The sequence below is a fragment of the Corythoichthys intestinalis genome, chromosome 6 (assembly GCF_030265065.1).
Source record: "Corythoichthys intestinalis isolate RoL2023-P3 chromosome 6, ASM3026506v1, whole genome shotgun sequence".
In the NCBI taxonomy this organism is placed as follows: Eukaryota; Metazoa; Chordata; class Actinopteri; order Syngnathiformes; family Syngnathidae; genus Corythoichthys; species Corythoichthys intestinalis.
In genome coordinates this window covers 3,625,839-3,647,412 of record NC_080400.1, presented here as the reverse complement: position 1 = coordinate 3,647,412, position 21,574 = coordinate 3,625,839, and positions in this window count along the sequence as shown.

Sequence of the window (21,574 nt, the reverse complement as noted above, 5' to 3'; positions counted from 1 at the left end):
CCCCCAAAAAACGGTCAGACACATAAGACAACCAGAGGATATACTGGACTGTCTCAGAAAATTAGAATACACAATATTCTAATTTTTTGAGACAGTCCTGTGTATATATACAGGACTGTCTCAGGAAATTAGAATACACAATATTCTAATTTCCTGACTGTCTCAGGAAATTAGAATATTGTGTATTCTAATTTCCTGAGACAGTCCAGTAATGTATAAGAAAGATGGGGCTTATGGTGGTAAAGGATAGATTGTTGGAACAGGAGAATGTCATTGTCAGTGGCGTAAGAAAAAGGTGTCGATAAAAAAAGCTAAGGGTAAGCTTAGGTCGGCTCGTTTTTTTCCGTCTTTTTCAGCCGTCGACACTCAAGCCATCTCTTTAACTGAACATTTGTATGTTCTTCCACATCTATACCAGTGAATTTGGCACCAGGGACACCATTTTCGGACAGAATTGGTAGGTTTAGCTCTGTAAACATCTCCTTCGTACACTATTCCCATTCATTTCCTATTAGGGACAAACAAGAGCTTGTCCCCTCTTAGCTAACAGCAGAGCCACAGAAGCTAACGTCATAAATATTAATGAGCGGAAGTGACGTGGAGCGTGCGGTACCCCATTATTGGAATTACACTGTACAGTGTATCACAAAAGTGAGTGCATTTCTGCAGCTATTTATATCTTTTCATGGGACAACACTGACAAAATGACACTTTGACACAATGAAAAGTAGTCCGTGTGCAGCCTATATAATAGAGTTCATTTATTTTCCCCTCAAAATATAGCCATTAATATCTAAACCCCTGGCAACAAAAGTGAGTAAACCGCTTTGAAAAATCATACATCCCCAAATGTCCAGATTGAGTACTGCTTGTCATTTTCCCTCCAAAATGTCATGTGACTCGTTACAGGAGTGCTGTCAGCATTGCCGTAGAGATTGAAGATGTGGGGGGTCAGCTTGTTAGTGCTCAGACCATACGCCGCACTCTACATCAAATTAGTGTGCATGGCTGTCACCCCAGGAGGAAGCCTCTTCTGAAGACGGTAAAGAAGAAAGCCCGCCCGTCTACATGCGTTCTACCTTTATGATGGGAGGCTCGATTTATGCTTCACCTTCATGAATATTTTTCTAATAATTTTATGAATTGTGAATTATTGACCTGTTTTGCATACGCACCAATTGTTATATATATAACAAGAAATGGAATCATGCTGTCCAAAAGATTTATTGCGATCAGTCTCTGCAATAAAAAAGAATGACATATCATTTGTGTTTATATGTACATGTGTGATGACCTCATAATCAGGGGCGTAGCGTCCCATTAGACATATGCAGGCAATTGGCTAGGGCCCCCAGCCAGCAGGGGGCCCCCAGAGAGCCATCAAATATGGCACACAAAGATTTAGAATACTCACCTTCCCTGCACTGTTGTAGGTACAAGTATTAGATGTGGTTCAATTCCATGGAATCATTTAGCAGATAATCAATTCTGTTGAACATCACAAGCAGCATTCATATTTATACAAGACCTATCACATGCAAATTGCATGTACTGGACTGTCTCAGGAAATTAGAATACACAATATTCTAATTTTTTGAGACAGTCCTGTGTATATATACAGGACTGTCTCAGGAAATTAGAATACACAATATTCTAATTTCCTGAGTCAGGAAATCCAGTATATGCGTAGATTAAGTAATTAAAACTCTTATGAAAAGTCTTTTCTGCTTTATATTCCGATGGCTTTCACAGGCCACCTCATTATTCATGTGACTACTTAAAGAAATGGGGATTTTTCCAAGAAAGTCTATTAATGGGTCTATCGTATTCCTCGTTGAATACTCTATAAGAAAAATATAACATATATGCATCTAAAATAATCCTAAACGATTTTATTAGCAATTTTAATACTGCTTTTAGCAAGGTTTCTTGGGTATGCCGCTGCGTATGTTCCCATTGCAACCAGTCCTGTTACTGTCCTACGTCACAAGCACTGCATATTCTGAGAACGAGAATAGGCGTAAACGTAAGGTGCGCATTTCGAGCAGAGGACGGCCACCCCACCTGTTGGGGGATTAAAGAGCATACTACACGAGAAAAAAAGTCTTAAATGGCATTATTATGTGAATTACAATCATATTTTGAGACGATTCGACTATATACAACAATTTAGCAAAGCGCAGATGAGGAGAAATTAGTCTTTTAATCTGCCGGTTAGCCACGCCTACCATTATAGGGCTTTAGCGTCCCCAACAGGTGGATGACGTCAGCGGTAGACTGGGCTCATCGGTTTTACTATTCAGCCCATTGAGGGGGAATTATTCAGAACGAGGAAAACGCGACGAAGAGAGCCGCAAAATGTCATTGTTTCAGTCTTTCTACTCCAATATTTTTACAGGATATGATTTTTATCTAAGTATTTTTCCCCAATAGCTATATAAATGGCTTGAGAAGGACCAGTCAGCCCGTCGAGGGGGAACTATTCACAACGAGGAGAAAGCGACGTTGACAGCGGCAAAATGTCATTGTTTCTGTCTCTTTACTTCAATATTTTTACAGGATATTCTTTTTATCCAAGTATTTTCCCCAATTGCTATATAAATGGCATGGTCATGACAAATAACAGTCTTGTGCTGAATGGAATATGAAATAATAAAAATGCATTTATTCAGGACGACATGGCAAAATGACTCCATAATGGTCAAAACTGTCGACTTCACCTTTACTGTCGCACCTCCCGAACGATATTTTATGACACTCAAATCGGACATATGTCATTTCCATTCCCCGGCTTCGGAGAATGTAAACAAACCAGAAGGCGTGACAGCTAGCTGACATGCTAACCCGAACCGAGTGATGTTTCAAAGTCTTCGAAGCGGAAAATCACACATTACTAGCCTGGATTATTTGACATGACGACCCTGTTGTCGATTGTCTTCGTGGATCGGCAAACCGCCCGGCGGAGAGCAATTTACAGTTCGTTCCCCGGAGGAGGGCGGCTGGAGTTGTTGTGCAGCTAACGTGCTGCTAATAAGCAGAGGAGAGCTTTTTACATGCCTATCAATGATCAAACGTAAGTAATCCTTTATTTAAAGAAAGTTTGTAGTGTTTACTTTGTAATCGCTGTATTCATATTTGACATAATACAAAACAAGATGTTTACTCACTAAGTCCAATGGTCCCACAGTAAATATCCACGGTGAATGGGAACCTTTTGAAACTCCAAAACGGTGCATACGCCTCTCCCTCATACAGAATGATTTTCCTGCAGCCGTTTGGCTGGCGTGATGCGAAAAATAAACGTTTAAATCCGCAAAATCAGCTGAATCCTTCGTCCTCATACACAACAGTACACTGTATAGACCCTACCCACGTGACGTCACAACTCCTTCCTCCTAACTGGTGCCGCCCAATTGTCCGTCAACACATCATGTTTACCTGTTACGGCTACGTACATTCCTCCTATTTACGACGTGTTTTTCTGCTCGTTAACATTGATAATCAAAATGGTGAAGGCGTGTGTGGCGGTCGGTTGCAATAACAGAGAAGATAGACGGAGAAGACGGAGAGACTTGAAGTTCTACCGGATTCCGAGAGACCCGGAGAGAAGAGAGCAAGATGGGCTGCTGCAATTCGACGAGAAAACTGGGCTCCAAACGATTACCACAGATTATGTAGTAGTCATTTTATATCTGGTAAGATGCATTTAATATATATCTAGAGGGTTTTGGGCTGACAACCACAATTAAGATCATTGCTAGGCTAATCGCCGACAACATACACGTATGTATGTAGTGAGAGTGCTATCGCTAAACCATATAAACATTAAAAGCCCTAACTCCATTGACAAACGACATGAAATACATTAGACTTGACAGTGGATGTTAGCAATAACAAAAGATTTTGAATTGAAAATTTCGTAACTCACCTTTCCAAGCACAAGATAGATTCCTGCCGAATTTTCGTGGACGAGGACCTGTTTCACCCAACCAGCAACGAAGTATTTATAAGCCTCCAAGCTCTTAAAGTTTTTCAAACTTTCGTGAGAATAGGCTGATTTTGTGTGGACAAGATAGTTGTAGATATCAGGGTAGCTAGCAGATGTCAGGCAAATACGGCGAAGACAGCGGGTCGAAAAACATCGATTTAGGCATCAAATATGGATCTGGCGAATGGATAAACTGAAGCTTTTCCACATAACGCCTTTTATGCAACGCATCAAGTGAGTTTACAGCATCCGAAAGCACCGGGTCTTCCATGAAATGCATTATAAATTGCTCGATCCATTGAGACCATTGATAATACAGACACAAAATGACGGACAAGGGGGCGGAACCATACAGCGAGCACGTGATTTTGTGACGTCGGTGGGTAGGGTCTATAGTGAAGAGGACGTCTTCTACCGTACACGTCACAGCGCCCTCCTCCTCAATGCGAGACCGAAGCCGGAAGTCACTCATTTTCATGGAGCGGGATTCAAAAAACTAAATAAATATAGCGATCGCTTCCACACACATCCAAGCGGTCCATATCATTCAGGGGCATAAAATACCGCGTGTATTATGAAATAAACATGCTTTTTCGTGTCACATGCACTTTAAACTGTGAGTCCATGAACGAATGTAAGTATTTCCTCTTCATGCCATAAAGTTCTTATGATAAGTTAGAGCCGTTATCAGCGCGACCGTTTCGTGTTTTTCCTGTTACGTCGGCTGGTTGATCCCACTCGTTCCCGCTGCGTCGAGGAGAGCGTTCTTTACATTATATTCGCATTGCACATTTGCTTTAAGAGGGAAGGTGTTAGTTTAGCATCTTAAAATGATGTTGTACATCCATATGAGTGTAAAGTGCTTAGTTTTCGCCACTTTTATGGCCAAGATGACCGCACGCAGCGCGCACTCGAAAATCCAGTTTTTAAACAGTATGGAGTTTGCATTAGTGTTGAATCGGTCGCGAACTAGTGTTGTATCGGTCGCGAACGATTCGTTCTTTTTGAACGAATTGTTTGGGTGAACGAGACCGAACTAATCACCATCTGCACTGATTCGTTCTATGAAGTTGGTGGCGCTTGTTCGCTGCGTGGGAGGGCGTTGAGCAAGCGGCAGCGTCTTCTGACATCGCACACGACCAATCAGACGCCAGCCTCATCGCGGGCAGGGGAGGGAGCGGAAACAGAATCAAGGCGTCTGTCACTCATTTCCACGTGTGGCCAATAAGCAGCCAGCGTGCAGGCAGGGGGGAAAGACTGAGTTTTGTCACTTCCCGTTCAGTGATTCGGTCCTCCGGTTCCTGACCTAGCTTGCTGCTAACATGACTTTCCAGTAATGCGGTGAACGAGTCAAAAAATGAAAGGAAATGACTTTGTCACATATTTGTTAACGTGGAGCCTATCAAATGCTGCTCAAACTGACAAAAACACCACACAAATCTAGCGAGCATGGTTTAGTGTTCTACTTTTCTCAACAGACTCGGGACTGTACCTATGACGATATACTATCAAATTTACAGTAATTTAAAACACGCGTAGCTACGAGGCAAGCAAAAGCTGAGCTGCGGTCGCGTGACGGCAGTGAAGCGGGCAGAGAACTGTCACTATATGGAGGCTTCATGGCAGCGATATTTACCTCATATGTGCACAGAAAAAAAAGAATATTTAGTATGATCACCATAATACTGATTTGCAATGAAACTGTATATACATGTCAATTTTTTCCGAGTGTTTTTTTTTTTTTTTTTTCGTGTCAGAGGGTGTCGGTTGGTTTGACAAATTATGTCAATCCGTCCATCATGTGCTACTCAAGCGCCCCAAAACAAAGCGCGCGGACACGGGAGATGTCGCAATATGTCTACATTTTTCTTAACAGACTAATGAGAGTAGAAAGGCGACATCATAAAGAGCAAACAATTATTTCTCGTCAGCATTTGACGATCTGAGATGCGGGTACAACAGGGGACCTGACCGGATTATTTTATTTGTTAATACCAGTGCAAAAATTCAATACGATCATCTTAATACTAAAAAACAAAAATACAACAGAGCGAGATGTAAATATGATGTGTTGGTCGTTCCATATTTAGAAATTAAACTTTCGATTTATCTTTATTTTCGTGACAGCAAGCATGCTGCGTTGGCTGGTAGCAGCAGCATTGTATATGTGATCAAGAACATGCTAAAGAAAGTCCGTGCGCCCCCGACCCCAAACCCCCACTCCCCCCACAATAGGAACATGTTTAACCGTGTCCTAAATTGAAATGCAAGCACGAGCCATGACTTTGAGCCCATAGAACTAGGACAGACGACGCGGAAGTTCTCCCTCGCTTTTGCAGCAGCGGGAGGGAGACGAGGCTGTCTGTGAAAGCAGAATGATATCGCCTGTCACTCATTTCTGAAACCACGACGAGCGGTCAATGAGGAGCCTGTGTGCAAGAGAGGGAGGGACCAAGCAATGTCACTTCCCGTTCAGTTATACTGCGAAGCGGTCTTTGGTGATTTGTTCGGCAACGTCACTTCCCGTTCACTAACCGAACGATTCATTTGGGCGGGGAGGGAGATGAGGGGGGCGAACGATTCGTTGAACGATTTGTTTGAACGAATCTTTTTACTGAACGAACCGGAATGGATTCGTTTACTCAAGTGAACGACAGATCCCGTCACTAGTTTGCATGCAAAATCATTTAGTGGTCTCTTGCGCCACTTGCTGGGTTAAGGGTGTAAATACACTCTATATCCGTCTCACATCTTATTTGACCGTCGTTGAAAGGATTGATACGAAAATCACGAAAATTGCAATAAAATACGTCAGGTGCAGGCCCGGAGTGACTAATCGGGAGCTTCTGGACGATTCCCGATGGGCCGGTCCGGGTTTTATAAAAAAAAAAAAAAAAAAATACACTGTTATAATTTTTTGTTTGGTATTTATTTATGACAGTGTCAGTGAGTATAACTTACATTCTGTTACCGCTGTCCCTGTGGGCCGTCTTAAAAAAAAAAAAAAAAAAAAAAAAAATATATATATATATATATATATATATATATATATATATTTTTTTTTTCCAGACGCATCCTCACGTGTGCAGACGAAAAATACAGCATGCAGCTCCGCCCCCTAATTGTAGTCTGTAATGAGCCAAATTAGCTGCTATCTCGGTGCTCGGATGGATAAAAAGAGCAAGGGTGGCGCTGAAAAAATAAGAATTAAAAAGAGAAAAGCACTCGTGAAAGAATCGGCAAAATGCGCAAAAATAGCTAATTTTTTTCATGCAACGACCTCGCAGCCTCAAACTACAGAGGATTACAACGAAATCGGTAAGGCCAGATGGCGAATAAAATGCAACTTGCACCGTGTGATACGACAATATGTACTTGTGGAAACTTTGGCTTCTTGTAGCACCTCACAAGGGGTATGTAGCAGCAAGCATTAGCCATAAAGAACACACCAAAGGTGCAGAGCTGGAAGGTAGGATTGCCATGTTGTTCAGCGAGTGAAAATTAGAATTAATATAATCAATTACGTGGCGTTTTTAAAGTGCCATAAAGCTGACTTGAATTGATCAGAATGCATTGTTAAAATGCACGATTTCTTTAATATGTGATTTAATGTCAGTGGCAGACACAGGGGGAAGTGGTGAGGATGGGATTGCTGCCATTGATGCTGTCAGTGTTGAAAAAACAGGTGAGGCGTTGTAACAGTGAGAACAAGCAAGCTTCAGTTCTAATGTGGTCACATTTTATGCTCAAATGATAATAGTGGCTCATTTATTTATCAAAAGTTAGATTGCAATCAAACCACACATTTGAAAGTGATAGATAAATGCAATTGACCTGCATATTTTACATATGCATACACATTTATATTACATATTATACACATTTTATACACACAGAATTACAGTACACGGCTTTAGAGAACACTGAACTGAACACGTGTATGCATAATGACATTATTTTAAATGAGTGGGCCGGTGTGAGGCATTAAATTCCAGGGCCAAAAATGAGTCCCACTCCGGCCCTGGTCAGGTGTACAAAAAAATCCAAATTTATGAATTATAATGGTAGTCAATGGTTACATATTTTGTAATTTCGAGTCACGTGCATTCAAGTTCTTTGGCTACTTAATGCGAAGGTTTAGAAATGACGGCAAAGTTGCATTTGGAACGTCTGCCTGTTTTAAGAACCTAGGAAATATTTAACATTTGGAGTTTTTTTTTTTTCCTATGCTTTCTCTTTGATGTAAAAACAAAAACCATCAAAAAATACATATAATGTAATATTCGGCACAAGGGTTAAAGAAAAAACACCTTAAGAACTATTCACTAGATTGTGCTCTTAATGTCTTTTTTTTTTACCACGACTTGGAATGATATTTTTGTGTTTGTGTTTTACAACAGATTATTTCGATGTACAAGTAGTTTTTTTCGTCTGTGGTTACAAGTGACTTTTGTCTCTGAAAAAGCGACAAGGGGGAGACAAAACTCGTGAGGTTGTAATTGGTGGTTTTTAACCTGTAGCAAAGAAAAACACCCGTAGAACAAAAAAAATTACTTGTAAACGAAAAAAAAAACACTTGAAGAATTGTTTTTTTTTTACATTGTTTTTTTCATGTTTATATCAACGCAAAATTTGGAAATACAAGTTGTTGTTTTTTTGTTTTACAAGTTAATATTAGTGATTTTACAGGTATTTTTTTTTATTTTAAAACTAGGTTACGAGTATCTTTTTTGGCTCATAAAACTCAAACAAAATGTGACAAAACTTGTGCACTTGTAATTGGTAATTTTTAACCCATAGTGAAGAAAAAACACCTGTAGAACAAAAAAAACAAACAAACTTGTAAACAGAAAAAAACAACTTGTAGAACAATTTATTCCTTCGAGTTTTTTTTTTTTCCATGTTTATTTTACAACGCAAAATTTGGAAATACAAGTGTTTTTTTTTAGTTAAAATTGGTCATTTTACAGGGATAATTTTCATTTTACAACCTCACTTCTTTTGGCACTATACTATCTCCATAATAAGATGTTACATGATTCACTTCTGTGCCAGAATGTTACCCTTATTAAGTAAAAGCAATATAACTTACCAGCTAGTCAGTAGAATACGGTATGTGTAAAGGTATGTGTACTAAGCACAATAATAATAATAATAATAATCTGAAGTACATCTTGTTTATTAAGGCAAATGTGTGTAAATAATCAAGGATAGTGTGAAGTGAATGAATAATGCAATTGGGGGGGGGGGGGGGGGGGCACTTTTGAGTGTCCTAAAAAGCGCTCTATGAGAGCGAGGCATTATTAGACTTTTATTAAATATGCTATTGCTCCAAGTCCAACCCTAACTTGCACATGCTCAAAGAGCCCCATGTTGCCTGTTGCCTGGGGCCCACGGGGTCCCTTGCTACGCCTCTGATCATAATACCATAACTGTAACCTAACTAGATGAAAATTACATTAGATCCACACTGGCGCTTTGAAGCTGTACGCTGTTCAAAAAAGCATATGTACATAGGTGCTTCCAGGAGTTCACACAACCAATCACAACACAGAAAGTCCCAGAGTGTCATCTGTGTCATGCTGAATCAATTTTTCAAGAAACTGTGGGTTCTTCTGGTTTGATTTGACAGTATAAAACTTTGTCAAGTTCAACCGCAATTCAGTCCGTAGCAGAAAAAGTCAGAGATGGCGATGGTCAGGAAACGTGTCTTTAATATTCTTCTTGTAATATCCCGTTTGACTTGTCTTTTTAGTATAATAGTCAAGGGAAGTTTTTTTTTTTTTTTTTTTTTTTTAATTAAAGTTTTAAGTAGAGTTGTCTGAAAATTACTTTTTAAAGGATAACCGATATACCAACTCCAAAAATTCGATAACAACCCGTTATATGCGGTCGTGCACTTAATATGATACTGTATTGCAAGCTCCCGTTTGTCCCCAATGGTAAATGAATGGAAATAGTGTACGAAGGAGATGTTTACAGAGCTAAACCTACCAATTCTGTCCAAAAATTATGTCTCTGGTGCCAAATTCATTGGTAAAGATGTGGAAGAACATACAAATGTTCAGTGTCGAGGGCTGAAAAAGACGGAAAAAGGAAACAAGCGGGCCTAAGCTTAGCCTTAGCTTTTTATCGACACCTTCGTCTTAGGCCAATGACAATGACATTCTCCTATTTCAACAATCAATCCTTGAGCACCGTATGGCCTGTCTAACTTATATATTATATCAGGGGTCTCCAAACTGGTCCTCGAGGGCCGCTTTGGGTCCTGGTTTTTGTTCATACCGATCAAGCACAGACCTTTTAACCAATGTGGTTTTTACAAAAACAAGCAGCACCTGATTGCAATTAACTGACTACACTTATAAAACACAAGATTGGTGAAAAGGTGTGGTCTTGTTGGAGTGAAATCCTTCACCCACTGTGGCCCTATGTGGAATAGTTTGGAGACCACTGTATTATATCCTCTGGTTGTCTTAGGTCTCTGACCGTTCTTTTGGGCAATTTACATTGCTATTTTTGCGTAGCGATCGCAAATGCTACTCGTTGACAGCCAATTTTTTTCAATTTTTAGTTTTTTCATTAATCACAAATCTTAATTCTATAATTTATTTACACTTCCCCCTTACTAAAGTTTTTTTTTTTTTTTTTTAACAACAGAAAAGGTAACAGTGGCAGTAAGATGCCATTTTAATTCTTCTCAGGTCATTCATTGTCAGACAGAAACAGCACGGCAAAACGCCACGCTAAAAAATAAGTACAAAATATCAAAATGGCTTACCTCTTTGTCCTCTGAAGGACCATGCCAACCCAACAAAATGTTTACTGCATATGAAATGTGAATGGCTTCACGTTGCTGGCGTTAACCGTCCGCGCAAGTTCATCCATTCTTCATTTTTTCCTCCGAGTTTTTGGTTTCGGGAAACGTATGAAGAAAACATCCTTCATATATCGTAATGTGTAGAGATGTTTCTACAAGTTCCATATCAGCAGTGCTTGATCGGCATGTTTGTTTTTGAAAGATTACCATTACTAGCAAAAATATAGTGGTTTGTATGCGTGGGCATGTCCACAATGTCCCATTTCCACTTTACGATGCAATGTCACGGTCTATAAATAGCATTCTTGCGGTACGCTATTGTATTGTGATGCCCCCCGGATGCTTTAATAATGATAAATGTAACAACTTTAATTATTTCCAAATAAAATACTCTTTGATGAATAAGATAACAACTTCAACAGAAGTTTTAGAAAATTAATTGAAATGAGCCAAAATGTCCATAGTTAAACATATGGAAACATTCACAATTAAATCACGTTTACAGTAGCTACTTCAAAGAGCCACTTGGGGGCGACCATAGCATTACAAATACAGGCAGGCTTAAAAAAAAAAAAAAAAAAAAAAAAAAAAAAAAAACAACAAAAAACAAATACAGGCAGGCATAAGACATGCCAATGCAATGGCAATTCCCAAGATACATTTTGCACAATGTTTTGTATTTCATTTCTTATCCGTTTTCTTAGTGATTATTTCTTTCTGGTAACGTAGTAGTTATGTGTAACAGGTTTTTAATCATTATTTTTTAATCATTTATTGTTCATTTAATTTTTGCACCATGAATGCAAATGGGCTCCTCACATGACAAATGCTAAGCATCTCTCTTGGGTGACAGCTAATGGTAAATAAGTCTAACTGATGTCCTAGACAGAGTTTTCTACTGTGTACACATTGAAGGCAGTAAACAAAGTGACTCACGACCAATGTTAGTATCAGCCCATATCATTCTACGAGTGGTATTCAGAAAGTAATGCACCCAACATTATTATGAACAAACATATTAGAACAGGAACATGTATTATACATCAAAATAAAGGTCCAATTGTGAGGATTACAGTTTTACTTCTCCACATAGTCTCCACCTCTATCAAGAGCTAGTGATGTGATGACCTCCATGGTCTTGATGCTTGTGTGAGTACGTGCACTGTCATGCTGGCGGAGCTCGTTTGCCATGTCCAAGTTGGGCCGAACACATCAAATTATTGCTTTGAGCTTCCGAAGAGTCTCAATGTATACCTCCACAAACCAAATCCACAAACCCTAACCCTCAGATGGGTTTCTCCCTCTGCAACAAGGAATTTGATTACAGCTCTTTGTTTCTGACGAGCTTCAAGAGGGGCAGCCATTTTGAAAACTAGTTTAAATTTTAAAAATCTGAAAATAAGAAAAACACATATAACAATCGCAAATAGGTGTCTCCTATCATGTTTGTGCCAAATATGAACAAGATTGGTAAAAAAGGAAATAAAACATGGAGTCCCCCAGGGATCAATTTTGGGCCCACTACTTTTCCTTATTGACATTAATGACCTTGTTAATTCTTCTGACATACTACACATGATTTTGTTTGCTGATGATACCAACTTGTTTCTTTCACATAAAAACCCATTAGACCTACGGCACATTTTAAATGCAGAGTTAATAAAGATAGATAGCTGGCTCAGGTGCAACAAACTTTCCCTCAACATGAACAAAACCAATTACGTAGTATTTAGATCAAACAAGAAAGCAGTTGACACAAACAGGATTTTTCTGAAAGTAAACGACGACAATTTATTACAAGTAGATTCCACAAAGTTCCTGGGAGTCTTCATTGATAAGTCTCTCAATTTCAAATGCCATCTAGAACACCTTATATCTACACTATCCAAATATGTTGGACTATTCTTCAAAATAAGACACCATCTCCCTTTAACCGCACTTCTTACCTTGTACAAAACCTTGTTTGAGCCCCATACCAACTACTGTAACATCATATGGTGCAACACTTTCCCCAGTCACCTAAAGAAATGAGAAACCCTACAAAAGAAGATGGTACGGGCCATGTCCTGGGCTAGTTTCAATGCTCCCACCTACTCCATGTTTTATAGTTTACGCATTCTCCGACTCACTGATTTGAACACATTTCATAACGCATGTACAATGTTCCAAATTGTAAATAATATGAATAGCAGACTGTCTGAGCTCATTCCAGTCTGGACTCCTCTCCATACTTATAACACCAGAAACAAAGACCTCATCAGTGGAAAAAAGAGAAGACTTGTTAGCACCAGCCTGAGCATTGCAACTAGAGGCCCTCAGATTTGGAATGAGCTCGACGAAAATCCAAAAGTGTTGAAATCCATCATTAAACGATGCTAAAAAGTATTCTGATCAGTAAATATAACAATTCCAACATACTTAGGTTATAAATTGTCTTCTAGGGAAGTATTTTTTATAGGGCTGTCAAACGATTAAAATTTTTAATCGAGTTAATTACAGCTTAAACATGAATTAATCATAATTAATCGCAATTCAAACCATCTATAAAATACGCCATATTTTTCTGTAAATTATTGTTGGAATGAAAAGATAAGACACAAGAAAGATATATACATTCAACATAGGGTACATAAGCACTGTATTTGTTTATTATGACAATAAATTAACAAGATGGCATTAACATTATTAACATTCTCTTAAAGCGATCCATGGATAGAAAAACTTGTAGTTCTTAAAAGATAAACGTTAGTACAAGTTATAGAAATGTTATACTAAAGCCCCTCTTAATGTTTTCGTTTTATTAAAATTTGTAAAATGTTCAATCAAAAAATAAACTAGTAGCTCGCCATTGTTGATGTCATTACACCATGCTCACTCCCCAAACCCATAAAATCTTTTGGACCCAAGCGCCAGCAGAGGGCGCCAAATAACAAAAAACAAGTAACAAGCGGACATTACACTTCTGTCATTTTAATCTGAGTGGGGCATGTGTGTTAATTGCATCAAATATTTTAACGTGATTAATTTTAAAAAATGAATTACCGCCCGTTAACGCGATGATTTTGACAGCCCTAATTTTTTACTTTTTTTTTCTGTGTGTGTGTGGGTGTGTGTGTGTATATATATATAGTTATTGTACATTAGTATGTTTATGTATGAGAACCCTGTAAAAAATTGCAACTCACCCATCTGCTAATGATCTGATAATGTTTCTTGTGATTGTCTTGATGTATGCAGGCTCCTGACTATAAGCTTTTAGTAGCTTCTTAAGGAGACCTGACTCAAACATAGTCTTGGTTCAGCACTCAGATATGATGTACACTTTGTAAATATGAATGTGTGTGTGAAGAAATTGAATTGAAATTGAATTGAATTGAACATCCTGTACGAGGACTGCACTTGAGTGCATTACTTTTTGAATGCCCCTCGTAAAATGCTTCTGGTTTCCTGACAATATTAGTGTCACCAATTATGTTTTGTTTTCATGCTTAGAATTAATAACGGGTTGCTCTTTCTACCTTTGAGTAAGAGATGAAGTTATTAATCATGGCTCTTCAAAGAAAGTTTTCAGTGAACCTAAAATTACAGTCCATAAAAGGTATTTTTAAATATGCTGACTGTAATATTCAGCTAAACAGTGACTCACTTGCATTTTTCCTGATAAATTCCATTGGCCAGCCCAATGACCACGGTGAAGATGAAAAGGCCAGCCACCACTCTGATCACCAATTGGGTTTGATCGACGCCCTCCGACTGGTCTGTGCGGCAAAAAACAATGCGGAGTGTCACACAGATGACGTACACAGTGCTGACTTTCTGACCACAAATAGGATGTTGAGCGCTAAACGTGTGGGCTGAATGGAAACATCGCCACTGCACATGATTAATAATTGCTGAGGTTTATGTTAATTGCAGCCATCCTCTGTTGATGACATTTTCTCATGAGGCAGCAGAATAATGGGTCATGTTTGCCAAGACCTGGTGGCACCGCTCCTTCGCTCTATCAGTAGACCACATTTATTTATTCCTTTCATAGAACATTTGGCTTTAGTCGCTTTCACAAACTCCAACAAGTAAGAAGATGTCTGCTACTTACCTCACTTACCAACTCGCACCTCCTCAAATACTGAAATCAAATATATGAAATGCAAATTAACGTCTAGCCAAGGCAAAAAAGGACGTCTAGCGCTATTTCAAGTCTCCTTTCTGCATGCAGAAAAGTCCAACCAGAGAAGAGGATGAACCGGTACCAGGACAAAAGCTTCGGATGAGACGGTGGCATGCGGGTATCAGTTGTGTGTGATTACGTGATGGACGAAAGAATTCAGACAAACCACAATCAATAAACAAAACAGACACTATGAAACTAACATTGATCCAAGCAAGCCACTCTGGACAATTGGATGCTTTCAGTTTAGTGGATAAAGGTTTGGTTCAAAATTCCATTAACTATTGTGTGATGTTAGGTTGTAATAGTTCTTTTTTGTCAGCTGCACAATAACTAGGGCCGGTCATTTTAGGACGTTTTTTTAAGACCATAAAATACTCAGATTCGATCATGACTCTGACTTTTATTTTTATTGATATGTTATGTTTTTTTATTATTGTTGCTCATGTTACCATATGTTTATTCATTATAAATGAGTGATTGCCACTCACGTAATGACTGAATAACTATTTTCACACTGCCAAAATGCTGCAAAGGAAGACAAGGATACGGCCTACTGATGAGGCAACACCCTACAGTGGTATGAAAAAGTAACTGAACCTTTTGGAATTTTTCACATTCCTGCATAAAATCACCATCAAATGTGATCCGATCTTTAACAAAATCACACAGATGTTAAAGCTGTGTCTGCTTGAACCCTTTAACACCGAACGTGTCGGCAGCAACGCGTTTACGCATGTTGTCTTTGAAGCTTTGTCACGCTGTAATTACGTCACCCATGTGCCGCTGGTTGGTCTCGTTTGAACGTGCAGAAGTTGATGTTCACACCAGTTTTTATTTGAAGTCAATCGACCAAGAAGAACGGGAGATAATGTCATTTGAGTTTTATAGTTTTATTGCACTCATAAATATGCATTAAAACGCTGCATAGACCATGTATCTATCTCCATATTTCCATCATTTCTCGTCCTTTTTCAAAACCGAAAGCAGCACAAAAAACTACCGTTGTGATGTCAAAAAGGACGAACCGAATGTGGACATTTTTAATAAATTTCCGAGTGAGGCGCCAACTAAGGAAAGGCAGGCATGCAAAGCAAGCAACGGCCGGTTGATTTGAGCGAGCGACTTTGAAACATGCAGAATGAATCTAAAACTAAATTTAGCGTAAACTAATGCATTATTTCATTAACTCAAGGAAGAAGATGAGCCGTATTTGTCGTTTTCCTGGGATGAGTCGGCGTCTCGGCGAGTAGAAGTGACAGCAGCGCGCTAAAGAGTAGGCTGTGTGACGTTGTGTGTGACGCAGCTCCGTGACCTGTTCATGCAGAAGCTTTATTGAGTGCGCAAAAAAAAAAAAAAAAACTTAATTGGGTCGTATGCCAGAAAAATTTGAATTGAACTGAACTACTTGTCAATATTTTTCAAAATACTTTTTTTCAATGTTATATATAGTTTTTCTTCACTATAATCTTTTCAATTTTTATAAAGATGAGTGTTCGAGAAGCTTGATTGCATGTACGTATATACTTTAGATAAGGTGATGGGTATAATACCTAACTTCACAAAGAGATATCCTCCAAACCTTTTTTGTGTTAGATAATTTTTTTTTTCTCTCACTATTTTGCACTGTATATAACCTGTTTTGACCATAGTATGTGTAAAGGCCAAAAACGCCTATGACCGTACTTGCTGTTTGTGTTGAATTGTCCAACATAAAACTATTCAATCTTATTTTTTTCTATTGAATGTTTATCCGAACAAGTTGAATAAATATTATCAAGCTTCAAAACGGTTGGTCGAGCATGTTTGGTTGTAAATGGGACATCAACATTGCAAATTTTGAAAAAATATTTTGGGATTTTTTTTTTGTCTTTTTGGGTCCAAAATGTGGATTATAACTGGTCCGTGAAGAAAGCAACAGTTTAGACATGAAGTTCAAGGTGTCCTTAAAAAAGGGACCCAACTTGGCCATTGTGAACAATTTTTTCTTTGAAATATAAAGGCAACATCAAATTCATGCAAATTCGGCCAAAATAGGCTTAGGTGTTAAAGGGTTAACTGAAATCACCCACACATCTATAGGTTTTCCTATTTTAATGAGGTTAGCATGCAAACAATGACGGAAGGGGGAAAAATAAGTTAGTGAACCCGCTGCTTAAGGAGAATTAAACAGCAATTGAAACCAATTGTTACCAAACAATTTAAGTCACGTGTGTGCGCAATCACTGATGAGTGATTTAAAGCTGCCCTGCCCACTATAAAACACACACCTGGTAAGAAATGTCTTGATGAGAAGCTTTGTCTCATGTGCATCATGGCTCGGTCAAAAGAGCTGTCTGAAGACCTGCGATCAAGTATTGTTGATTTGTATATAGCTGGGAAAGGATACAAATTCATCTCTAAAAGTCTGGATGTTCATCAATGGACAGTCAGAGAAGTTGTCAACAAATGGAGAGAGTTTGGCACTGTTGCTTCTCTCCCAAGGAGTGGCCGTCCACGAAAGATGACGCCAAGAGTTCAGTGCAGAATTCTCAGAGAGGTAAAAAAAGAACCCTAAAGTGTCTGCTAATGACTTACAGAAATCACTGGCACAGTCCAATATCAACCATATGTAAAACTAAGGCCAAGAATGGTGTGCATTGGAGGACTCCACGGAGGAAGCCACTGCTGTCTAAGAAAAAAATTGTTGCACGTTTAATGTTCGCAAAAAGGCACTTGGGCACTCCAAAGAAGTTTTGGCAAAATATTTTGTGGACTGATGAAATCAAAAGTTGAATTGTTTGGGAGTAACCCACAACGTCATGTGTGGAGGAAAAACGGAACAGCTCACCAACATCAACATCTCATCCCCACCGTGAAGCATGGTGGAGGGAGCATCACGATTTGGGCCTGTTTTGCTACCTCAGGGCCTGGACAACTTGCAATCATTTAAGGAAGAATGAATTCAAAAGTTTTGCAGGAAAACCTGAGGCCGTCTGTCAGATGGTTGAAGCTAAAAATAGGAAGGATGCTGCAACAAGACAATGATACAAAACACAGAAGTAAACCAACTTCAGAATAGTTTCAGAAGAGCAAAATACACATTCTGGAGTGGCCAAATTCAAGTCCAGAGACCTTTGAGATGCTGTGGCATGACCTAAAGACAGCGATTCATGCCAGACATCCCAGGAATCTGACTGAACTACAGCAATTTTGTCGAGAAGATTAGTCCTTATCGATGTGCCTGACTGATCTGCAGCTACAGGAAGCGTCTGGTTGAAGTTATTGCTGCCAAAAGGGAGGCCACAAAATATTAAATGTGATGGTTCACTTACTTATTGTTCCCCCCTCTGTCATTGTTTGCATACTATCCTCATTAACATGTGAAAACCTATAAATGTTTGAGTGGTTTTAGTTAAAGCAGACCCTTTTTTTCATCTGTGTAATTTTGACAAAGATCAGATCACATTTGATGGTGAGAAATTCCAAAAGGTTCAGATACTTTTTTTGTACCACTGTACATTCTATCTTCAAAGGACGAGCCTTGGTTCACCGAAAGATTTATTGATAGTTACAAAGGTTAAAGGACATCAGGCCCGTTCAGGGTCAGCATATTCCAATAATTCTCCGTTTTATTGATTCATGTTTACATAAAGAAAACATTTAGGCTACATGTCAGGCTACAGGTCAGACAGATTGTAATTTGTAACTCACTGCCGCAAGCCATTAGAGAAAGCTCATCTTTTTTTATGTTCAATGTCCAACTCAAAATCTGGTTTATAAGTGTTCAAAAGTGTATACGTTAGCATCTACATGAATTTTTTCTGTTGTTGACAGCCATGATTTTAATTTTGTTTTTTGAGCTTGGCTGTTTCAGTTGTTTTTCATCTGCTTTATTATGTCACATACACTGCTGGCCAAAAGTATTGGCACCCTTGCAATTCTGTCAGATAATGCTCAATTTCTCCCAGAAAATGATTGCAATTACAAACTCATTGGTCGTAATATCTTCATTTATTTTGCTTGCAATGAAAAAACACAAAAGAGAATGGGGAAAAAAATTAAATCATAATCATTTTACATAAAACTCCAAAAATGGGCCGGACAAAAGTATTGGCACCCTTTGAAAAATCATGTGATGCTTCTCTAATTTGTGTCATTAAAAGCACCTGATACTTACCTGTTGCACATAACAGGTGGTGGCAGTAACTAAATCACACGTGCAGCCAGTTAAAATGGATTAAAGTTGATTCAACCCCTGTCCTGTGTCCTTGTGTGTACCACATTGAGCATGGAAAAACGAAAGAAGACCAAAGAACTGTCTGAGGACTTGAGAAGCAAAATTAAGAGGAAGCACGGGCAATCTCAAGGCTACAAGTCCATCTTCAAAGACCTGAATGTTCCTGTGTCTACCGTGCGCAGTGTCATCAATAAGTGTAAAGCCCATGGCAAACCTCCCTAGATGTGGACAGAAAAGAAAGACTGACGCAAATGATGTGCGGATGGTGGATAAAGAACCTGAACTAACAGCCAAACAAGTTCAAGCTTTCCTGCAGTCCAAGGGTACAACAGTGTCAACTTGTACTATCCGTCGGCGTCTGAATGAAAAGGGACTCTATGGTAGGGTACCCAGGAACACCCCACTTTTGACCCAGTGACATAAAAAAGCCAGGCTGGAGTTTGCCAAAATTTACCTGAGAAAGCCAAGAACATTTTGGAAGATGAATGTTTTCTGGTCAGATGAGACAAAAGTAGAGCTTTTTGGAAAAAGGCATCAACATAGAGTTTACGGGGGGGGGGGGGGGGGGGGGGACGAGGCCTTCAAAGAAAAGAACACGGTCCCCACAGTCAAATATGGAGGAGGTTTCCTAATGTTTTGGGGTTGCTTTGCTACTTCTGGCACTGGACTGCTTAACCGTAAACTTGGCATTATGAAGTCTGAAGACTACTAACAAATTTTGCAACATAATGTACAGTGTTGTTCATAACGGCGTTAGAATATAACGGCGTTACTAACGGCGTTATTTTTTTCAGTAGTGAGTAATCTAATTAATTACTTTTCTGAGAGTCAGAGAGACGGACTCACGGAGACGAGAGAGCAGAGCAGGAGTGGGGAGGAGGCAAGGGAGCTGTGACAGCATTGCAAACGCGATGCTAGGTGGCTCCAATAATACCTGACTGTAGCCGATAGCCTGCAAACTACGTCCAAATTATATTACGGTAGAGATCACATAATATAGAACTAGATGCAAAGACAGACACGGAGGCATTAGTAACATGTATAAAGAACTAGATGCGTTCGTAAACAGCCGCCATCTTAAAGCAGTAGACCTCTCAGAAAGGCTCTGTTGTAGAGAAACTTCCTAGCGAACCTAAGTGTTTTTATCTAAAATGTTCCTAAATCGGGAAAATCTTGACTTAAATCAAACTTTAAACGATGAAACCGTTTTAAAACGTACACATGTCGAAAGTAGACAGAAGGGAACTAATGCAATAATGGGAGTAATTTTAACGGTTGATTCACAACATTAAATGACTTCTACACATAGCAAAATTTACTATCTAGTTATTGCAATATCTGCAATACCCCTGTGTCTAGTTAAGTTTAGGATAAAGAATTGTCCCAAAAACCCTTTAAACTTCACATTGTGTGACCTGCTTTTTTTTTTTTTTTGGAGAAAAAAAAAACGTGAAAAGTATCACCAGTTACTTTTCCAAATAACTAATTACTCTTATATTCAGGTAACTGAGTTACTAACACAATTACTTTTTGGTAGAAGTAATTTGTAACTCTAATAAATTACTTTTTTAAAAGTAAGATTAACCACACTGATAATGTAGGGCCCAATTTGAGAAAGCTGGGTCTCCCTCAGAGATCATGGGTCTTCCAGCAGGACAGTGATCCAAAACACACTTCAAAAAGCACTAGAAAATGGTTTGAGAGAAAGCACTGGAGACTTCTAAAGTGGCCCACAGTGAGCCCAGACCTGAATCCCATTGAACACCTGTGGAGAGATCTGAAGATGACACCCTTCAAATCTCAGAGTCTTGGAGCATATGGCCAAAGAAGAATTCCGGCAGAGCATTGTAAGAAACTCACTGATTGATAGCGGAAGCGGTTGTTCGCAGTTACAGTGGGGCAAATAAGTATTTAGTCAACCACTAATTGTGCAAGTTCTCCCACTTGAAAATATTAGAGAAGCCAATACCAAAAACTCATCTCAATACTTTGTTATGTACCCTTTGTTGGCAATAACGGTGGCTGTAACTCTTCACAAGCTTTTCACACACTGTTGATGGTATTTTGGCCAATTCCTCCATGCAGATCTCCTCTAGAGCAGCGATGTTTTGGGGCTGTCGTCGGGCAACACGGACTTTCAACTCCCTCCACAGATTTTCTATGGGGTTGAGATCTGGAGACTGGCTTGGCCACTCCAGGACCTTGAAATGCTTCTAACAAAGCCACTCCTTTGTTGCCCTGGCTGTGTGTTTGGGATCATTGTCATGCTGAAAGACCCAGCTACGTCTCATCTTCAATGCCCTTGCTGATAGAAGGAGATTTTCACTCAAAATCTCTCGATACATGGCCCTATTCATTCTTTCCTTTACACAGATCAGT